The sequence below is a fragment of the Adiantum capillus-veneris genome, chromosome 23 (genome assembly GCF_014529385.1).
Source record: "Adiantum capillus-veneris isolate H3 chromosome 23, ASM1452938v2, whole genome shotgun sequence".
Classification (NCBI taxonomy): domain Eukaryota; kingdom Viridiplantae; phylum Streptophyta; class Polypodiopsida; order Polypodiales; family Pteridaceae; genus Adiantum; species Adiantum capillus-veneris.
This window is the reverse complement of record NC_140953.1, coordinates 137,370,822-137,393,050: the sequence shown is the minus strand read 5'-3', so window position 1 is coordinate 137,393,050 and position 22,229 is coordinate 137,370,822. Positions and strand designations below refer to the sequence as shown.

Below are 22,229 nucleotides of genomic sequence, written 5' to 3'. Positions count from 1 at the left end.
CTACCCAAGCATGAGGTGCTTGTCGGCTTGATAATTAAATTGCTTAAAGAGTTTGTGGGAACCTTGCCCAAGCTTGAGGTGATTCTCATGCTTAAATGACTAAGGTTCTTGAAGTGTTCAATTCAAAGATAAACTCTCAACAGGCATAAACAGTTTCCATGCTTAATTGACTAAGTGCTCGAAGTGTTCAATTCAAACCAAATGATTTAAGAAGCATAAAAGACACATGTCAAAATCCTCCACATGTGGCCCTCATGATGTGCTTAAATCCTATTGGATAGGCTTTAAAGGGGTCCAATGAGAATTTAGATGTATAAAAATAAATAATTAAGCTCTTTCTCTCAAAGAGGAAAAAGGTCCAAATGATATAATTAAATAATACAAGAGAGAGAGAGGGAGACAAAGAGAGGTGGACCAAGCATGAGAGGGGGTATACTCTCTCAGACACACACACACATTCTCTCATTGTGTGGAGTGCAAAGTGCAAAAGCTCCATCTCCTTCTCCAAGCTTGTTCAGAAGTTGAGAGCCTACACCAACACTCTTGGCTATGGAATTCAAATCCAACCAAGAGCCATGCTTCAATGCTTAAGCTTTCCATCTTCTTCATCTTCATTACTATGCTATTATGCTATGCTAAGCAAGAAGAATGGTGATAAGTGAGGAACTATTTCTTTCTCCTATGGATGATTCTTCTTCCTCTTCCCTACCCTCATTCCCCGCTAGCTCTCTCCACCTTCAAAGGTGTTTGAGTCCTTGGGACTGAGGCTTGGGATAGTTAATGCTTTTTGCGAAGTTTATGTTATGCTTGTGATGCATGAAGCTTTCCACCTTCATTGCATCACCTACGTCACAAGGAACACAAAGATTGTATTGTATCAAGTCTCTCTTGATGGGAGAATCTATAATACAAACGCCTTTTGGAGGGGTGATCGGCTCCAAGTAAATCCGGTCCTCAACTATTGTCATGTTCTCTAATACTCTCTCTCTTGCAAAAGTATTGTTCATGCCAAGTTAATTAAGTACTAAATGCTCACTCTAAGTCTCTTAATTCCGCTATCCTCAAAGTTCATAGGCCATTTCCATTACAAAATGGTTGTCGCCCACTAGTTGTACAAGCTATTCTCCATTGAAGCATAAAGAGCCATAAGGTCCACCACTTGTCCAAACTAAGCTATATTCAAGCATACAAATAGAGATAGATCCATTGTATGGCCATCATATCTCCAATATATCATCTTTAATATCAATCATTCATTGCTCTCAAGCTTCATTATATGCCCAACCATAAGTATCATGGATTATTTGCCCAGCCCCACTGCATGCCCAACCACACCTTTTCTCCAACTCAAAGTATCATGGATTATTTGGTCGCAATCGCCACCATTTGTCTAACCTATAGTGCATTGTAATATGTAACTTGTGGTTTTCAATTTTGACTTTTTTAACATTCTTTTGAAAGTAATTTTGACATAATTTCTACTTGATTTTGCAATTAACAATTGAATCTTTTCATTACAGGATGAAATTTTAATCTGGGAAGAAAGTGCACATGATATTTGATAGTAAAGTTGTTGGTGTTGATTGTGTGTGTAGAACCGACTAAGATTCCACTTGTGGTGGTATAAAGATGGGCCAAGGAAATGTGTCCATACTAGTGGAGGAATGCTTCAAGGATGTGGTCCTTCCTTTTCCTACGATGGATACTACTTTCCTCCAAGGCTCACTTTGGAGTGCAATTCGGTGGCCAAAAGTTCAAATACAGTCTACCATAGTGAATGCCAACTAACTTGAACCAATGCAAAGCTACAATGGTGATGAGGAAGAGGATCATGTGGGGACAAGATACAAATGCATTATCAATAACAAGATACAATGGTAATGAGGAAGAGAATAATGTGGATGCACAAGCTACAGATGGAGTACCAATGACGAGCCCAGAGTTTGAAACATCGATACAAGAATTAATCTTGGGAAAATCAGAGGGTTCTTTTAAAGTATGAGACAATGATGCACATTGCTAATGAGGGAACCATTTTATATGTATGTTCACATTATTATGTCAACTTTCAGGAACTTGGTCTTGATTGTGTGGGTGTGGCCATTGGAAGAGCAAATGCAAGCAATGAGAATGTGGTTGAAGTGGGTAGCATTACGTTGGTGAAATGGCCTATCAAACAGACAACAATGTTGGATGGGAGCCCATTGCAACGCTTTGTTTCGATTGATGGAATGCATACTCGATGTGAATATGTATTTGCCGATGAAGACAATGCTCAAATAAGTCATGAGGGTAATGTAGTTCAATGTTCAAGGAAAAGACGATACACTTTCATCAATATGATGCAAAAAGAAAAAGCACAACCAGCTTCTAGGTTCTATCTATCAACTGAATTGGTTTAAAGGGTTTCATGTATTGATTGTTGTGCAATAAAATGTTGTCAGTATGAAAATTGTGATATGGGGTTGAGTTTACGAAAATAATTTTGGGGAGAATCTCAGAAGACACGAACAAACTATGTTTATGATGTTCTCTCCATATGCTACCAAAAAGATGAGAAGGTGCGCTACCAGTTCAAGATAAATGGGACTATTGTTTGTTGTAGGGCATGGTATGAGCTACATAGAATACCAAAGACATCGTCTTACCGCTACAAGGAAAACTTTGAGAACGGTGTGCGTCAATATATGCATGGAAACACATGTACATTGAGAAGAGGACTTCAACATACTAGCTTAGCAAGAGCATTGCTCAACAAATTTGTGGATAACAACTCTGAGAAGATGCCACATAGAAGTAGAACAATGTTGGATGGTTCAAAGGAGACTCAATTTGTACTTCCATCAACATACAAACAAGTGGACATTTTAAGTGAGATCAACATGACACTTGAACAAATGGGGTATGAGAAGAAGCTTTCCTTGTCGAACAAAGAGTACCCACATGTCACCTTATCAAAGACAAGTGAGTTCTCTAAGTGCAATATTCGTAGTTGAATCAAAGCAAGATTGGAAGCCAAACATAACCTGGTTTGTGGCCAGTTGATCCAAACCTTACAGTTGGCTCAATTTCTAATTGTTTACATAACTTAGAAAGGATGGATAAGCATCCACTTGGTGATCTAGTAACAAATGGGCTTCTGAGGAGCAATGTTTCACTACTACATGCTTTGAACACAAGGGATGCTTTAGACTACCACAACATGAGTGACTGCAAAGAGCCTATTGTTCAATCACCTGAAATTGCAGAAGATAATTTGTTGTCAACATTTTGCAAGTTGCCAAATAACTATTTCTACAAGTGGGATAATTGTGCTGGGAGAAAAAAACCAATATTTATTTGCTTACTTGTCATTTCTTGTTGGAAGGGGGGTTTTCAAAACCATCTAGTAGCTAGTATTTTTAATGATTGGACATACACATGAGGACATAGATGCTATGTTTAGCAGGTTTTTAAAGAAGTTGAGAGTTACACAAACTTATACTTTGCCACATTTGATGGATACACTAAGAACTAGCTCATCTTCATTTCCAACTCCATTCTTGCTCACTAAGGTTCTTGATTTTAAGAAATATACAAGGGACTAGGATTATTTAATACTAATCCAACCCCAATTTATTGCACCCCGTCCGATGGGGCCTAAAATAAAGCACAAACACACACACACACACACACACACACACACACACACACAGAACAATTGTGTAGAGATGATGATGATGTGGAAACTGTGTGGATGCTCCACGTCTTGTGTTGGCAAACGATGATGTGGCAATAATGTACGAACAATCCATGGGGTGCTTACTTTTGGACTGGATGCTTTTAGAATTGCAACTTTCCATGTAAATTGCTTTTGGACAGGCCAAGGGTCTTTAAGTATGTGCGATGAGCTCATTCTGTGCCATTCTACCTTCAGGATATGTAGAGTAGAGACTAGAGTGTTGTACCACATTGAAGCAATATAAAGAAATACCGAAAGGGGTGCAACAATTTAGGGATAGTGCACTCTAGGGTTGGAACTACGCGACTCCATGTCTCGTGTGATGTCTTTCTTGTTGAAGTTCATCAAAGTTTGTTCAGTCTGTTCTTTTCCGATGGCACATAGTGCTGCCCGTTACAAAGCTCACATTATGGTTGGGAGAGGAAATTGTGTAGTTCTAATAGCTATGTCTCACTGGGTGCAAAGAGTGCATGCAGCACATAGGCAGGGCCTACACTATGCACCCTAAGCACTATAAAAATTCAAAAACTGGCCTATTTTTGGAGCTTAAGGCACTTGTCCAACAGGTAAGCAGTGGTAGACTGTAGTGACTGCTGGCAGTGAGCAATTTTTAGCAAATAAAGACAAGTCATCCTTACTTTTAACACCGTTGAATTCGATGCATTGAATGCACGCCAACAACAATCCTATGCAGTGCACGCAACAGGACGCAACTCTAAGAGCCAGTTCACATGAGAGTGAGGTTGGCTACTAGTTGCCAACCGGCAACTTGCCATGCCAAGTTTCCATGGAGATTTAGCAACACATTAGAGAGAAGAGAGAGTGTTCCTTTTTAAGACAATTGGAGGGAAAAGGTCCGTGAGAGAGAGGAGAGAGAGAGTCAAAAAGGTTTGGTCTTTTCTAAATTCAAAGGGGCTCACTTTTTCAAGTTTTGTCCTTTAGTGTGGTTTCCTTTGTGCTCCAACCCCTTGACGTAGAGCCCAATTGCAACTTGTTGGCAACATATTGCCCTTTTTTTTTTGGAAACCATTCATGGGAACTTAAAAAGTTCGCAACATGTTGCCAACATGTTGCAAACCTGGTGCTCATGTGAACTGGCTCTAAGGCATGAGTCATGACTGAAAATGTTAGGGAACCAAGTTCAGATATGAGCACTTTAGTGTGTGGTACTCAAAATCTCGAGCTTCCAATGTGCACACTCAATGGGACTCTTCTCCATTGCCCCAACGCCCCATCTCGCATCGAAGGGAGTGTGAGCTAAGCCAAATGGTTGAGAGAGAGACAGAGATAGAGAGAGAGAGAGAGAGAGGGAGGGAGATGAAAAAATGTGTGGGTCACTGACCCAAAAATGGGAAGTCCCAAACCAAATGTGGTCCAGGTGATTGGTGGCAAACCAGCTAAAAGCACCATGCTAGAGTACATGGCCAAGCAAAACAATGGCTTGATGAAGATAAATTACGTAGCATGGGCAGTGGATGGCCACAAAACAACCCTTACCCCCACCTAGGAGAGAGAGAAGAGCACTAGTAGCTCGACCGGCACAACAACTAGAAGAAGAAAAAGAAGAAGAAGAAGAAGAGCACTAGTGGTTGTTGAAGCTCTAGCGTAGCAACAATTGGTGATGATGTTCTCTTAGGGCTATGGTGTCCCTAAGAGAACATCATAGCCCTCAAGCGGCATGATGTAGAAGTCCTCCTGTGCAACATGAAAGTCCTCCCCCCAACTACCATTTGAATTTAGTGTAATGTGCCTTGCTAGTGCATCTTGTGTACTTGGCTCTATTTATGAATTGGTTTTTGTGAATATAACATAATTTCTTTAGATGAAAGATCACTTGGGCTCCACAGATCATCTTCCCCAGACTCATATTTATTTGCTATAATTGTGGGAACATCCTTCCCTGCAGAGAAAGGAACATCCTGGAGAGATCTTGAGACTTTCTTGTGAGGAAAGAGCTAAGGCCTTGATGGTGGGGCCATGGTGCTTGAGCTGATAAAGATTTTCTGCCAGTTGCATGATTCCTCTGCTGTGCCATACAGAGATGGGTTTTTGTGTGGTGAGCGACGAGCTTCTACTTTCATGCTACTCATGTGCTCTAAATCATTGATCTGGTTCTTATATGCCTCAAGAAAAGCCTGGCATCTGGTAATAAGTGCCCTGTCTTACTCGCCTCTGCTTCTTTTGACTGCGATCTGGTGATGTGCATATGCTTTCATATCATTACTGATTGGAGTTATGGGATTATTCTTGAAGAATAGAGCAAATCTGGCGCAAGCCTGTGTTATAATATCAAGTTTTTGCTGCCACTCCCTCAATACGTTGTCCAAGCTCTAGAATTTTGAGCTCCTTGGCCTCTATCATCTTCTTGTCGCTTTGCGGTATGGTCTCAATGTACTCACTGACAACCTTCTGAGGAACCAATTTGGTGTTGTAAGTGATACGCTTATGCTGTTTGTAGTGGCACTTGCACACCCTACATATCCCTTGCATATCCATGACTTTGCAGAACCACAGAGAGTTTCCTGAGGAGCTGCAGGGTTTATGACACACGCGCTTGTAGAACACCTCACTCTCACCATCAATTGATTCCCGCTTCTCACAACAACTCTCCGTGGAGGTGCAGACATTACGAGCACCCTTCTTGAGAGGCAATGCCTGCAAGTTTAGGACCTTATCATCCTTGAAAATGAGCTCTAGATCTCTACTATTTCTTTGAAATTCCTCCAGTTCTTTTTTTATTACAGCCCATTTTGTCAAATTGTACTGGATGGCATTAGTTACATCTTCCAAGGGCTTTTGTAGCTTAGATACCAAGCTCCATGCCTGGTTCAAAGAGACAGTTTCTCTGACATTGTGAGCTCTTAACGAACGGAAGTACTCCAGCATTCGGTGGCACCCATCAGCTGACACGGTCCAGCTCTGCCAATAGGATGCTTTGACTTCTGGAGTGAAGAAGCACCCTTCTCTTAACACAAGCAAATAATGGAAGGCTTCATTATCCATGAAGTAGACAGTTCGCTGGTTATAAGCTATGTGAACATACTGAGGGGCATTCTGAATTTCTCGCAGCAACATCACGAGGGGTACAACAGTATCTCCAGGTGTGTAAAAGGTGCTCCCAGCATTGGTGTACAGGAAAACAATGTTTTCACTGGCATTCTCATGCAGATGACAGAGCAGCTCCATAATGCAGAACCGGAAGGTGACTGTGAGGCGTGAAGTATTAGGTTTTAACATAACAGATATTCCATGGATTTCTGTGTAGTGGGTGAGGTAACTCAGAATATTCTGAAAGCTGACTTGGTCATATTTGATACCCCGGGTGTCACCCACACCAGGGGTATCAGTAAGGTGCACTGTTTGATGTCGAGACAAAGGAAAGGTGTAACTGCGGCAGGCTTGTGTGGAAGATTGACCTTCATGATGAAGTTCGTTGGAATCACTTCACCCAAATTTGATCTTCTGGTCTGTGTATGTAAAATCCATGGGTATAAGCCCTACCAGATCCTCTGCTGAATCAATGGCACTCTCCAAACTATCAAAGCTAACATAATTAGCAAACGCATTGATAAAAGTGGACTTACCCACACCAGTCTCCCCCAGTAACAAGATATTCAATTGCTGTGGAGCCTCTTGCCTTTCCAAGATTTGGGCAACATCCTCGCTTGCAGGAAATGCAGCAAAGAGAGGGCCATGCTTTTGGCTAGTGCACCTGAAGCGGCATGCTTGCAGAGGAGCATGGCCACATGCACAGTATAAAAAGCCATCCTTGCCATATTCGATGCATCCCCCGCATCTTTCGCAAGCCCAGTCTCTGATAACATGTTCGGCACATGAAGACTCACAAGGGGACTGCACATGGTGGCCAGGACAATAGGTTTGAAGAGGTATTCTGGCATTAGGGGGTTGCAATTTCACTTCATGTGTGACACTACTATATACTAGATTCTTGAGAAGCTTGTTAGATTGAGGTTGAGGGTTGCCTAACATGAGCAATGCTGTATCCTCTGAGACAACATCTCCATCCCTAAAAACAGATACTTTGGTCTTGCATGTGCATTCCCCATGCTGGTTTTCTTGCACAACAAAATGAACATCAGTGACTGCAGGATCATTGTTGTGTCCCTGGCCACATCTGCCTTTGTCACGAAGATGCCAGAAAGTGTTCCAATTATTATTCCACTCCTGCTGGTTGTTCTTGCCATTTGGCTCACAATAGCTCAAAACTACCACCCATATTGATGCTCCATTATTGCAAGATATGGGGAAACTTTCTGTACTAGATGGCAGAGTGCTTGTTGTCGAGGAGGATGTTTGCAAGACAAACTGGACACCCTGCTCTTTCAGGCTGATAATCCACTTCAGCTTTCTTTTGTAAGGGGCCATGAAAGCCCGAGCCTTTGATGGCACTGACTGTGATTGGATCGAAAAGTCTCTTATCAAATTTTCCAAGCCTGCTACTTCACCTTTTTGTGAGCGGATTGCGATGACCTGTTCAGAAACTGCAGCCTCCATATCATTTCTGAAACCAGCAATGTTTTCAATGTCATGACTGGAAAATGTAGCGAAGTGGTTAATGCTCACATCCTCAAACAAATCATGTAGATCCTGCTTGACAGATTGCAGTTCATTGAAAAGCCTCTCAAGACCTTCGATTGAAGGGCTGGTGAAGCTAGTGCACCTTGGTGCCATGGAAATATGCAACTGTGGAACCTTCTTCTCGAGTTGTGAAAGAGGATACAAAGTAAAACGTAGGGGTCGGTCCCGTCTTTTATTGGCGGTATGGACAAGTTGGGTAGGTATCCTTGACAGGATGGTCCAAGCTTCCTCCAAATTCTTTGGGAGAATCATGTTCTCTGTGCTATCTGGCAGCACATCTGCATCTACCCTGAATTTGAACTCTCTTCGTCCTCAATTGCAAGACGACCCTTCCCTGTGCTGAACTGGGCACCTAAGGAGACACCACCTGTGCATAGTTGCAAAAGAGAAGCACCGAGCTCGCTAAGTCGTGCAGACAACCTTGCTTCGATGTCCCTTGAATTAATGCCCATAGTACTCTCACTCTCTACTGAGGCATATGCATTTGCCCCCCATTGCACTCCTCCCACAAAATGTGTTGCTTGTTTGATGTCTTCCAATGAGAAATCTGACAAGCACCGCTCCAGGGCTCTGTGGCTCATGTTTAGGGATTCAAATGTTGTGCCCACTTCAAGTTTCAATGTCACCTTCACAGATCGTGGGCCTGCCTTAAGATCCTTGAGGTAAGCCCCAGAGCCCTCCAGGCCTACCAGGCCTGCTAGAAAACCTGCTTTATGATGCACATCAAAGCCCAAGCCTTTGAACATATCTGAATATGTATTCAAGGTAAAAACCTGGCAGTCATACTGTGGGTTATCCTTACTTTGTATGATCCCTGAAGGTATCTGAACACAGACAAACGACTGAAATAAATATCTTAATATTATGGATTCATAAAGCAGAGCAAATCAAGCTTCACATAAAATGCAATATCCAGACTAAATGATAATTGTAATTCATCAGGTCTCAATAGTATACAGTCCACGGAGCAAGCCTTGACAAGCTAAGTGTAGAGACGATGACAGCAGCCTCTGAAAGATGGGCACTGGCACCAAATGCTCACTCTGCAACTGTATACCAAGAACCAGAACCACTAAAAAGCCACCAACAGTAGTGTGGAGAAGGGAACATCTGCAATGACAGTAGCTCGATCTACCACTAACTGGTAGCAAAGGCTATGAAAATACAGAAGTAAGGGAGCAGCCGATGACGAAGACGATAGAGAAGAACAGCTCTCTTATTGGGCACCCATTGAATCAGCGATCACATATACCCCACAGTTCCAGCTAGTAGCACTTCTAGCTTCATTTTAGTATCTCTTTTTGTAACCAGACATGGTATCATATTCACTAGTTTGTAATAAATTGGTCCCATAGGTCATTTTGGCCTTGTGAAGACATTAATATATCATTTCATCTCTCTCTCTCTCTCTCTCTCTCTCTCTGTCTCTCTCTCTCTCTCTCTCTCTATATATATATATATATATATATATATATATATATATATATATATATATATATATATATATATATATATATATATATATATCTCTTTTCCAGACTTGTTGGAGCCGTGTCCTCCCACTTCTACTTTCTTCACAGAAGAGATGGTGATGTGAGCCATTGACAGATTACACATAGAAAGGGCACACAACTAGATCATTGTGGTATGGTGGCAAAGCATTTCATACATGCTAAGGGATCATATTGATGGTTTGTTGGCCTTCATGTTCAACAAGGCCATGTGTGAGGGGTTTCTTGAGACTTGGAGTGCATCTACGATTGTACCACAGTCCACTACTCAAGTTTGGAGATCCAACCCTGCCAAGTAACTATTGCCACTCATTGACCAAGCTAAATGCATCTATACTTGAGCATGAGTTGAGCAGATGGGCAGAGAGAGAGTGTACGAGCTTCACGGCAGGCTGGATTCGTGAGGGGATTCTCTAGACTTGATCATATCTTCATGCTTAGAGTGATCATTGAGGGTAGAGCACATTGCAGAAGGATTTATTGTAGCTTTGTGACTTTCCGCAAAGCCTCTGACACAATCCTGAGAGCCTGGTTGATACAATGACTACATGACTTGGGAGCATCACAAGATCTTGTATGGGGTATCATGGCACTGTATGAGACAATTATAGGGAGAGTATGGACAGTAGAGGGTCTTTTTGACCCTGTTTAGTCTACAACTGGGGTGAAGCAAGGATGCCCACTTTCTCCAACTTTGTTTGGATTGTATATTGATGAGATTGCTGACTATATTGAGATTGCAAGGGATAGCACACCTGTCAGGTACACGAATACCTCTATTGCTTTATGCCGATGATATTGTGCTTATTTTAGACTTTCTAGAGGGTATGCAGAGACATCCAGATGCGTTAAATTCTTATGCACATGACAATTGGCTCTCAATTAACCTTGGCAAAACCAAGGTGATCATATTCAATACTACTACACATGGGTCAGGAGACCAGAACCTATTTTTACATATGGATGGGAGATAGTGGAGTATGTTAACTCTTATACATATCTTGGTGTTGTATTTAGTGGACCTACATTCTCTATGAGAGGTGCTGCAGAGGCAAGATTGACGAGGAGATATGCAGCATTAGGAGAACTATAGAGAATATGTTCACAGATGCAATTTCAGTAGCCATGCACTAAGCTGTGACTATTTGGCTCATTGGTCACTTCCACCATGCTTTATGGAGTGCAGATATGGGGGCCTAGCGTGGATCATCATAGTACATCAGGGCGCACATATGATGGACGGAGATCCATGGAGAGACCACTTGTATCCACGATCTCCATGTTGATCCAGGTGAAAACCTCAGTGCTACATGATATTATCAGAGCTAAGATGCATTAGGAAATTTCGGAGGTCATTTGGAGGGCCTCCTAAGAAATATAGTATTTTGACTTTCTCTCTCTAGAAAATAGGTGTGGTAAAAGAAATTGTAAACTTGGAATAACCATCAAAAAGTATACTTACAAGTAGATTCTTGCCACAGCCTCATAACATACGTGATGATTGAAGAATAAATTGTTTTCAGTTCCATTTAATGAAAGTTGTAGAATTGGAGGGAGTTTCCTGTACGTGGAATGTATGACTAAAGGAAAAAAGACGTATCCTTCCAAACCTTCTCTCTCCTTACTCTCTCACTGTTTGTGCGTTGCCCTCAAAGAAATCCTCCCTTTCTTGCACTGTTGCATACATGGATTCTTCTTCCACCCCCACAAATGTCCTCCTTAAAAGACCCCTCTATCATCTATACATTGACCTGGATCCTCAATATACGTCATTGTGTAAACAAGGCAAAACTAACATCAAAGTGACACCGATCATGACAAAGAGACTCAGAGCAGAGGGAGCAAAACACTTAGATATTTGGACAAAAGGCTCACTCTATCCATTGGATCCCATGACCAATGCTTTCCATGCATTTTCAAATCCCACTAACTTATTGACCTTTGCAGATAATCGAGAGAATGGATTGCTTGGCTACTGTAAAGCTCTAAACAGCCAATCAAAAACTTATAAAAACATGGTGAAGCACCAAGCAGATGAGATTCAGAGAATTTCTAACTTGCATAATGAGGACCAAAATACTATAATGCAGCGCACACAAGAATCACAGGTCTTGCGAACAAAGGTACGGACATTACAAGACAAAGTGACAACGTTAGGCACTCGTGTGCGAAAGATGAAACTACGGAATCTTGAAACGTTGAAGGTAGGCTTTGGCGGCCTTAAGAAAAGAATCCAAGCATTGAAGCGAGCATTGTAGTCTGTCTAATTAATTTAAACTAATCTAAGTTTTTGCTTATGTTAGTTATGCTTTCTTGATAGAGATTCTATCTATCCAGACAAAGAAAACATAGACCCGAAAGCCAATGTAGGAAAGCAGTTAAAGCCATTGATAACTAGTGGTCTTGCAAGGATATAATGCATGACAAGAAGTTTAAGGCACTACAACAAAAAAGGGGGCCTTCGACGTAGGTTTCGACGCTCTCCGTCGAAAAAAACCGTCGAAATACGCGTCCCTACAAAAACGTCGCAATATGCGTCGATATATGCGTCGAAAGGCACTGTTATCGATGCATATTTTGATGTGTTTAGCAACGCAGATCGTGACGATCATAACAGAAAAAAAATTTCTTGGACAAAGACAGGCAGCCTGGCCTGTGCTTAGTGAAAAGATGGACACAGCCACAGCCAGACTGCCTATCCTCTGCCCAAGAAAGCGAGCAATACCAAAATCAACCATGCTCCCGCAGAAATTTCGGCAGAGTTCCCTTCGTTTTAACATAAACTTTTCAAAAAAAACCATATGTATACGCCTCCTACATGCTATCCATGTAGGATCTCACATGAGATTTAAGGCAAATGAAAGAAATGAAATGAACTTTGTGCAAAACCATAACCAACTTAAAACCATAACCATAACAAACTTTGTGCAAAACCATAACCAAATTAAAACCATAACCGGCCATAACCATATTGATCAAAACCATAATGATAACCATAACCATTAAAAAAAAAAAACCATAACCATAACCATAACCATAAAAAAAACTATAACAATAACCATGTCTATACAAGAACAGTAACCATAACCATGGCTATACAATGACAATAACCATAACCATAAAGAAAACAATAACCATAACCATGTCTGAACAATAACCATAACCATGTCTATACAAAAAAGAGACACAGAAGCATGTTTGTGTCTCACAAAACATATATATGAAATCCACTGATGACTAGGTATCACAACCTGCACATAGGACAAGTCACAAAACTAGTATTGATATTACTTCACATATACTTATTTAATTAAATCAACTCACACATATTAACGTCTCATCTCAATCGATCAGCAAGACTCTAAGGCCTCCCAGTCTACAGGCTCTCCTGAGGCATCAAGATCATTCAATACTTCATAAATACCTCTGCGATATCCATATGTCAACTCCTGGCGTGTCGGGGCTCGATGCATTGTAAGATTCTGCGTTTATACAAAAATCAAAGTAATTAAGAATACATGATTCATCATGTTTAAAAAAACGCCATAGCTAGGATTGGATTGGAAACTCACAAACTCATAGCGAAAGGTGTCGAAGCCCCTGTTGCCACGATGAGATGTCCCCCTGGTCATCTGTCGTATCTGCGTGGCCTGACGCTGCTGTATGAACCGCGTATCCGCTGTCCGCTCATCCTCTCTGATCTGCTGCCACATCTCGTGTAGGATGCCCGAAGGCTTCAACGAGCCGGTCCTGAAAGCCTGCCGAGCTGCATCTCGTCGATGTTTCACGGTGTCTCGTGCAACACCCTTGATCCACCTCCCCGGAAGATCCTTTGAACCCGGAGCAGAACCCGGAGCAGGCTGATACTCTCTCATGATGGTTTCCACTATATAATTGATTTTGTCGCGATCCTGCTCAGGCCAAGGCGTCAAAATGCTGGTCGAAAACTGCAGCTCCACGAGCTGGCAAATTCGCTGTCTCATCTCAGTCCGGACTCTATCCATGTCAATAGAACCATCTGCCCGTACAGTATAGAGCTTGGAGGCACTAGGATCGTATGCCCCCCAAGGTGTCCGAGGTGTGCTAAGAGGTGTGTCGAGAGGTGTGCTTGGGTAGGACGGGGCTCGTGAGCGAGGAGGGGTCGAAGCATCTGTGGACCCTCCTCCACAACAACCACCACCTCCACCTGATGATCGCCGAGATCGGCGAGTGCGCCTGTGCTGCAGAGATGAGGACGTACCCGCCTCTTCCGTACCCCTAGGTGTCGAAGCGGCCGTGATGGGAGACCTCGTAGGCGTCGTACCCGTAGGCGTCCCCCCTCCCATAGGCGTCCCTCCCCCCCCCCCCCCCCCCCCTAGGCGTCCCCCCCATAGACGTCGGACCCTTGGGTGTGAAGCCCGGAGGCGTAGTACCCGTGCCTCTGGCTACCCAGTACTGAGATGCCTCTGCTAACTGACTGGGTGTCATCCGTGTGACGAAGCCCATAAATGCATCTGCACTTATAGAAGCGGGATCTGGAGACTGGTCTGTCATACTAAAGTCCTGCACAAAGAAAGTAAAAGAAAGCGTCAGAACACCTTTGTTTAAATTAACTTTAAGCTTAATTTTAAATCAATGTCTTCACACAAACACTTACAGGCCTAGGCCTCGACGATTGAGGCATCATCGATAAGATCTTGCACCGTATCATCGTCTATCTCTAATTGCAGACATAACTCTGTCCCAACTCGTTCTAGCAGATTGTTTTCATCCATTGCATCTTCATCTACAAGTGTCATATTTGCCTCGTCTGCGTCATCCCTCGTATATCTGTCAGCTTCCTCTGCCAAGTATCTGCGTCGTCTCACCGACTTTCCTCTAGGAGCTCTTGCCCTTCAAATACTTGTTTATTTCTTGGAGCAACCTGAACCACAAACCACCATTGTCGCTCTCGAGGGTCCGGTACAAAGACCACTTGCTCGCAATGTTCGAGGAGAGCAAATGTGTCAGTCGCATCTGTCCAAACCTTTGTAGAATCTATTTACACAAGCTTGTTTCCATGTCTGCGTACCGTTGCATTGCGACCAGAAGTAATCACCTTGAACCACTTCACATCCAACAAAAACATCTCAAACCGCCTGAAGCTGACTTTCAGGATATCTGACACCAGACCACAGTAATCCAGGTTGCTAGTGCTTTCATTCGTGTCTTTGGCACTGGCCCTGCTCTTTTGCATGAAACTAACCATTACGTACCCCACTGTCAAACGTGTTTCTTCTTCTATCAATTTGTTGTGTTCTGAAATGCTTTCCATGCGACCACAGTGCCATGTATGTATGATACCTCCAGTCACATCCAATAGCCAACTCTTCCTCTTCTAGAGATATGGGTTCTCCGATCTGTCGAGCTGCTCTCAATGTCTTGTCCAACCATGCCATTGTAGGGAATTCAGGTAGAGGAGCGAGATAGTCTGGCAAGGGTAAGCCTCTAGTCGTTCGGCTTCGCCTGAAATCGTGTTGCTCCCTATTGGGTCTCTCTTTCTCTTCTTCGTACCTTTGAAGCCATTTTTTTCATCGGCTCTGAATTTAGTATACAGAACTTCATGATCTTTTCTCCCATGGCGTCGTTCATTTTCTTCGGCACCCCTTGTCCCTGCAGCTCCTCTCCCACCAGTCTTGCATCCTCCTCATCGCTCCACAGTCGAGGCATTTCTGGGTCAAAAACGGATAGAAATTCGGTCGTCAAGACAAGAGACTCTTGCACAAGCCATCCTTCTACCATGCTCCCCTCTGAACGCGCTTTTTGGCGAACAAAACCCTTAAGTGTTTTCATGAACCGCTCTAGAAAGAACATCCAACGGCTGTGGACTGTACCTGCCACTGCAACCTCATCTACTACATGGACGAGCAAGTGCATTTGGATAGTTAAGCAGCTCGTGGGTAGATACTTCTCAATCATGAAAACTGCCTCAATGGAGTTGGCCCATGCGACTGCAATAGATTCCTCTCGTATCTCCTTGGAAGAGATCCACCGCAGTAGCTCTGAAATCTTGTATATGCAGGTCCGCACTTCCTTCGTTAAACACCCCTTGATCGCAATTAAAAGAATGAATTGCAAGAACTTATGCCAGTCGTGCGATTTCAGTCCTGACAAATGATCGTCACGGGTGAATGCTGTCTTGAGACATCGCATATATCCTGTTGGCGTCCTGAACTCTAAAATCACCCTTTTAGCTTGTCGCTCCTCGCTTTTTAGCAATACCCATGGCGCTCTTGGAAGCTTTGTTTGGCCAGCTGCATTGGTGAAAGGCCACAGCTTTGGCATCTTTCCAACTGACTGCAAATCATCTTGTGAAGCTTGATTGTCTTTCATTCCCATGATTGTCTTCCAGAGGAGCTCTCCCACATTCTTGAATATATGCATTGGATCTAGCAAATGGTTAATTAGTAGATCACCCCAGTACGGCAACGTATGGAGAATGGACAAACGTTTCATTCCTGGAACAGGTTGCCCCTCATGTTGCTCCCATCGGCGACGCCACTCTTGTACATGCATAGGACGACATTCGATGCGACCAAGCTGACCTTCGCACAAGTGATGGCCAATTGGAAGATAACGGTGGTGGCCTTGATAAATTGTCTTTCAAAGAGAGGCAGAATAGCGCACATCCAAAGACGGCCCACAAATTGGACATGCATTGTATTTCGAAGTTGTAAGCCCTGCATATATTAAAGCATGATTCAGGCCAAGGCAAAGTGCTTGCGAATAGCGAGAATTTTGTAAATCAAGAACCATTACTAGAAGCTTCTCCGTATCTTGGCCAATCATGCATAGTCCACATAAGAAGTCCATGGATCCTTGCATGTTGTTGTCCTACTGGTTCAACCGCATCTGCTAGGTCGATCCCATGTCATAACTCCTGGAGCTCGTCAACTAGTGGAGCTAGAAAACATCCATGTTTTTTACCTTGAACTTACCAGGTACAATCAAGCTTAATATCAAATGACCCTTCTTGATGGCAAGCCACGGCGGGAGGTTGTAATTGATAAGGCACACAGGCCAAGTGCTCCATGACGAGCTTCTCAAGCGAAATGGATTGACTCCATCCATTGCCATGCCCAAATGCAAATTGCGTGATTCACTCTTAAAATGTGGCCAAGTATCTTCAATGTGCCTCCAAGCCTTTGAATCAGCGGGCACCCTAAATGTTGCATCAGTGGATCTATTCGTAGAATGCCACCGCATCAACTCTGCAATGGAACCACAACAAAACATGCTTTTTATCCTAGGAATAATAGGGAAATGCCGCAACACTTTAGTTGGCACTGTCTCGCCAACCGCATCTTGTTTGTAGCGCATTGCTCCGCAGTTAGGACACGACAGACAATCACTACAACAAAAACAGGTGTTATCGACGCTTATATCGACGCTGCCCGTCGCTATACACGTCGTTATGAAACCAGTCGCTATTAGCGACGCGTATAGCGACGCATATAGTGATGGCCATAACGACGCATATAGCGACGACCATAACAGAAAAAAAATTTCTTGGACAGAGGGCAGGTAGCCTGGCCTGTGCCCAGTTAAAAGATGGACACAGCCACAACCAGACTTCCTGCCCTCTGCCCAAGAAAGCGAGCAGCACCAAAATATCAACCATGCTCCCGCGCGCAAAAATTTCGGCAAAGTTTCGTTTGTTTTTACATAAACTTTTCAAAAAAAACCATATCATGTATACGCCTCCTACATGCATGTAGGATCTCACATGAGATTTAAGGCCAATGAAAGACAACCGTACCAACTGAAAAGCATAGCCATAACTTAAAAGCATAACCATAACTTAAAAGCATAACCATAACAAACCATAACCATAACGAACCATAACCATAACTTAAAACCATAACCGGCTATAACCACTTTGATGAAAACCATAATGCTGATAACCATAACCATAACAATGACGTACAATAATCATAACCATAAGGGAAACAATAACTGTCTGAACACTAACTGTGTGTACAAAAAAGAGACACAGAAACGTGTCTGTGTCTCACAAAGCATATAGATGAAATCTGGTCCACTAATGACTAGGTATCGCAACCTGCACATAGGACAACTCACAAAATTAGGGTTGATATTACTTTACATATACTGACTTAATTAAATCAACTCACACATATTAACGTCTCACCTCAAGCGATCAGCGAGACTGTAAGGCCTCCCAGTCTACAGACTCTCCTGAAGCTTCAAGATCATTCAGTACTTCATAGATACCTCTGCGATATCCATCTGACTCCTCCTCGCGTGATGGAGCTCGATGCATCGCAAGATTCTGCGTTTATACAGAAATTAAAGTAATAAGAATACATGATTAATCGCGTTTTAAAAAACGCCATAGTTAAGATTGGATTAGAAACTCACAAACTCATAGCGAAAGGTGTCGAAGCCTCCGTTGCCAAGATGAGATGTCCCCCTAGTCATCTGTCGTACCTGCGCGGCCTCACGCTCCTGTCTGAACCGCGTGGCCGCTGTCCGCTCATCCTCCGTGATCTGCAGCCACGTCTCGTGTGGGATGCCCGAAGGCTTCGGCGAGCCGGTCCTGAAAGCTTGTCGAGCTGCATCTCGTCGATGTTTGATGGTGTCCCGTGCAACACCCTTGATCCACCGCGCCGAAACAAGGGAAGAACCCGGAGCAGGCTGGTACTCTCTCAGGATGGTCTCCACTATGTAAGTGACTTTTTCCTTGTCTTGCTGATCCCAAGACGTCAGAATGCTGGTCGAAAACTGCAGCTCCACGAGCTGGCGAATCCGTTGTTGCATCTCAGTGCCGACTCTATCCATGTTAACAGAACCATCTCCCCGTACAGTATAGAGCTTGGAGGCACTAGGATCGTGTGCCCCCCAAGGTGTCCGGGGTGTGCCAAGAGGTGTGTCGAGAGGTGTGCCTGGGTAAGACGGGGGTCGTGAGCGAGGAGGGGTTGAAGCATCTGTGGACCCTCCTCCACAGCAACCACCACCTCCACCTAACGATCGTCGAGATCGGCGAGTGCGCCTGTGCTACGGAGATGAGGACGTACCCGCCTCTGCCCCACCCCTAGGTGTCGAAGCGGCCGTGATGGGAGAAGAAGGCGTCATACCCATAGGCGTCCCCCCCCTAGGCGTCGGTCCCTCGGGTGTGAAGCCCGGAGGCGTAGTACCTGTGCCTCTGGCTACCCAGTACTGAGAAGCCTCTGCCATCTGAGCAGGCATCATCCGTGTAAAGAAGCCTATGAATGCATCTGCACTCATGGAAGCGGGATCTGGAATCTCGTCTGCCATACTAAATGAACCTGCACAAAGAAAGTAAAATAAAGTGTCAGAACACAGTTGTTTAAATTAACTTTAAGCTTAATTTTAAATCAAAGTCTTCACACAAACACTTACAAGCCTAGGCCTCGACGAGTGAGGCATCATCGATAAGATCTTGCACCGTATCATCGTCTATCTCTTGCGACTGCAATAGATTCCTCTTGTATCTCCTTGGAAGAGATCCACCGCACTAGCTCTGAAATCTTGTATATGCAGGTCCGCACTTCCTCCGTTAAACACCCCTTGATCGCAATTGGAAGAATGAATTGCAAGAACTTATGCCAGTCGTGCGATTTCAACCTTGACAGTTGATCGTCACGGGTGAATGCTGTCTTGAGACATCGCATATATCCTGTTGGCGTCCTGAACTCTGAAATCACCCTTTTCACTTGTCGCTCTTCGTTTTTTAGCAATACCCATGGCGCTCTTGGAAGTTTTGTTTGACCAGCTGCATTGGTGAAAGGCCACAGCTCTGGCATCTTTCCAACCGACTGCAAATCATCTTGTGAAGCTTGATTGTCTTTCATTCCCATGATTGTCTTCCAGAGGAGCTCTCCCACATTCTTGAATATATGCATTGGATCCAGCAAATGGTTAATTAGTAGATCACCCCAGTATGGCAACGTATGGAGAATGGACAAACGTTTCATTCCTGGAACAGGTTGCCCCTCATGTTGCTCCCATCGACGACGCCACTCTTGTACATACATAGGACGACATTCGACACGACCAAGTTGGCCTTCGCGCAAGTGATGGCCATCTGGAAGATAACGGTGGTGGCCTTGATAAATTGTCTTTCGAAGAGAGGTAGAATATCTGACATCCAAAGACTGCCCGCAAATTGGACATGCATTGTATCCCGAAGTTGTTAGTCCTGCATATATCAAAGCATGAATCAGGCCAAGGCAAAGGGCTTGCGAATAGCGAGAATTTTAATGTAAATCAATAACCATTACCAGAAGCTTCTCCGTATCCTGGCCAATCATGCATAGTCCACATAATAAGTCCATGGATCCTTGCATATTGTTGTCCTACTGGTTCAACCGCATCTGCTATGTCGATCCCATGCCATAACTCCTGGAGCTCGTCAACTAGTGGAGCTAGATAAACATCCATGTTTTTTGCCTTGAACTTACCAGGTATAATCAAGCTTAAAATCAAATGACCCTTCTTGATAGCAAGCCACGGCGGGAGGTTGTAATTGATAAGGCACACAGGCCAAGTGCTCCATGACGAGCTTCTCAAGCGAAATGGATTGACTCCATACATTGCCATGCCCAAACGCAAATTGCGTGGTTCACTCTTAAAATGTGGCCAGGTATCTTCAATGTGCCTCCAAGCCTTCGAATCAGCGGGCACCCTGAATGTTGCGTCAGTGGATCTATTCGTAGAATGCCACCGCATCAACTTTGCAATGGAACCACAACGAAACATGCTTTTTATCCTAGGAATAATAGGGAAATGCCGCAACACTTTAGTTGGCACTGTCTCGCCAACTGCATCTTGTTTGTAGCGCATTGCTCCGCACTTAGGACACGACAAACAATCTGCGAATTCATTGCAAAAAAGAATGCAATCATTTGGACATGCATGAATCTTGTTGTAGTCCAAGCCAACTGAGGTCAGAAGTTGCTTTGCGTCTGGCCTAGAGGGGGGCATTTCATTGCCAGCCGGGAGAAGTTGCTCCTGCAATAACCTGTTTAAGCCACATTAAATTAAAAAGCTCTCCGAGCACATCACCGTTGCAATCGGAAAATCTCTTTTGTAAATTACGTACCTAAACAAAGCAGTGACGCTTGCATCTGACCACCCGTACACTGACTGAAGATTCAAAAACGCCAGACAAGTACGAAGCACAGATATTTTGGCGCCTTCATAGATTGGTTGACATGCCAAATTCCTCAACATGTCTTGAGGAGATAGGCGCACGGCTTCTGGTGCTGCTTCGTTCGCATTCTCCTCGCTTGTCTGGAAGAAGGCATCCAGCATCTCCTCCATGCCGTCGTCTTCTGTCTGTAAGCCCTTTTCTGCTTCCATCCATGGCTCTATATTGGTCGGACCTTCACACATAATCTTTTTTCTCTCTCTCTCAGATGTAGGTGCTATGTTGCGAAAATCAATGCCCGTTCCGTAGGAGTCGTATCGCAGATTCTGTACGGTTTCTCTAGCAAACTCTCCGTACTTGTGCACATGCTCATTACATATCCTACGCTTGCGCAGGATTTGATACTTGCAGAGCGTGCACGAGCATGCAATCTTTTCCTCCATGTTAGTTGATGACGTTGCCATCTACAATGATTATTAATGTTGTTTTAATATATATATATAATATACTCCTCACAATGTAAACTACCTCGCATTCTCTAGTCTTGCCCAATCTCCGTACACCTCGGTCCAGAGGTGTACGGAGATCAGGACCACCGGGTCAAAATCTCGTCTTTATTGGTCAAATCCTATATGGGTAGACACATACGTGCACTCCCAGGTGTACATGGCAATGCATGTAGCAGACAAAACCCCTTTGCCTCTTTTAGTTCCATAGTTTCTTCTCTGTCTACGAACCCACCTGCCTCCATCCGAGGTAGCCTGTCAGAGAAAGCTTTCCAATGCCGCACTTGATGAAAGCACAAGCCATGGAAGTTCTCAGCCCAATGAAAGTTTTCTACCTGATTGTAAACCGGACGGGTCCTCCATGTCCAAGCTAGAAGATAATGTGGAGATGGATGAGCAACTTGATCGAGAAAGATTCAGAAGCCTTGCATGGTTCTTGCTCAAAAAAGCGATCTCACTCTCGCTATCTCTCTTTCTCTCTCTCTCTCTCTCTCTCTCTCTCTCTCTCTCTCTCTCTCTCTCTCTCTCTCTCTCTCTCTCTCTCTCTCTCTCGCTATCTCTCTCTCTCTCTCTCTCTCTCTCTCTCTCTCTCTCTCTCTCTCTCTCTCTCTCTCTCTCTCTCTCTCTCGCTCTCGCTATCTCTCTTTCTCTCTCTATTTCCTTATTTTCCTATCTCTCTCTCTGTCTCGCTCTTCACTTCCCTACCTCTCTCTCTCTCTCTCTCTCTCTCTATATATATA

The 22,229-nt window shown here is 43.7% G+C and overlaps 1 pseudogene; it reads right to left on the bottom strand.

The window, feature by feature from the left end:
* Positions 1-5,070: 5,070 nt before the first annotated feature.
* On the bottom strand, positions 5,071-9,207 carry LOC147428674 (uncharacterized; annotated as a pseudogene).
* Positions 9,208-22,229: the final 13,022 nt, after the last annotated feature.